Source organism: Eulemur rufifrons, chromosome 11 (assembly GCF_041146395.1).
Source record: "Eulemur rufifrons isolate Redbay chromosome 11, OSU_ERuf_1, whole genome shotgun sequence".
In the NCBI taxonomy this organism is placed as follows: Eukaryota; Metazoa; Chordata; class Mammalia; order Primates; family Lemuridae; genus Eulemur; species Eulemur rufifrons.
The window spans coordinates 2,911,024-2,911,948 of NC_090993.1; the positions used below are offsets into that span (position 1 = coordinate 2,911,024).

A 925-nucleotide genomic window follows, 5' to 3' on the forward strand; every position below is an offset into this window, starting at 1 on the left:
GAACTTGGACGAACAAAGGGTGCAATGTGACGGCATCTTTATTCTGTCCCATAAAGAAAACGGGCCTAAGCCCCCATTTGCCTGATGAGCGGGAAGCTCATTTTCTCCTCCCTAGGGCTCCCCGGCTCCTCTGCTGTCCCTAAACCCAGAGCTGTGCACAGTCCACGGAGGGAGTGGGTCAGTCGGACTTTCACACGCAGGCAGGGGCCACTGGTCTGAAGTCAGACTGGTGGCCGACACACATCTCCAGGACTCGGTGGCTCCTCAGGGAGGACAGTGCCATTCGTGCCACTTTGGGTTTGGCTGGAAGTGCTCCTCACTAGGGTCCAGGGCTGTGATTTCAGAGCTCTGCTCTTTGGTTAAATTCACAGCTTCCCACCCTCCAAGTCACGAGCTGTCCCAGGGACTGCGGGGTATATGTGTATGTGTATATAGGTTTCCCTCCACGGTTCCTGGCTCACAACTCCCATAGCCCGTGGTACAGTGTCTTGTTACCATGTTGGTTGTGCTAGAACTCAGGAAACAGAACCTCTGACCTTCTCCTGCCCTCTCCCTTCACCTGTCCCAAGGCAGGACTCTAAATCTTCCCCATCTTGCTTTTTTTTTTTACTTTTTTTATTTAGCATGGTGGTGGGGGGTGTGTGTCTTCCCGTGAGGACTGGAAAAGCTGCTAGACAAATTCTAAAAGGTATGACACTTCCCATCTTTCTGATTGTGAGTCCTAAGACCCTCGTTCCAGAGAGGGTCCCACCCCATACGCTGGAGGCCAGTCGCATTTTGACGGTTGTTCGTGTAAACCCAGGAGGACCGGGTGCGGAGGGCTGGACACGCGGAGGGCCCTGGAGGGCGATGCCCACGGGGAGGGCACGGCAGCCCCGCACCCCTCCCCCCATGCCCCGCCTTACGCACCTCTTCATCTGCATCC

At 55.6% G+C, this 925-nt stretch overlaps 1 non-coding gene across 1 annotated transcript; it reads right to left on the minus strand.

The window, feature by feature from the left end:
- Positions 1 to 640: 640 nt before the first annotated feature.
- On the minus strand, positions 641 to 699 carry LOC138393532 (U7 small nuclear RNA). Its single transcript, XR_011235211.1, has one exon. It is a non-coding gene; the product is annotated as a U7 small nuclear RNA (small nuclear RNA).
- Positions 700 to 925: the final 226 nt, after the last annotated feature.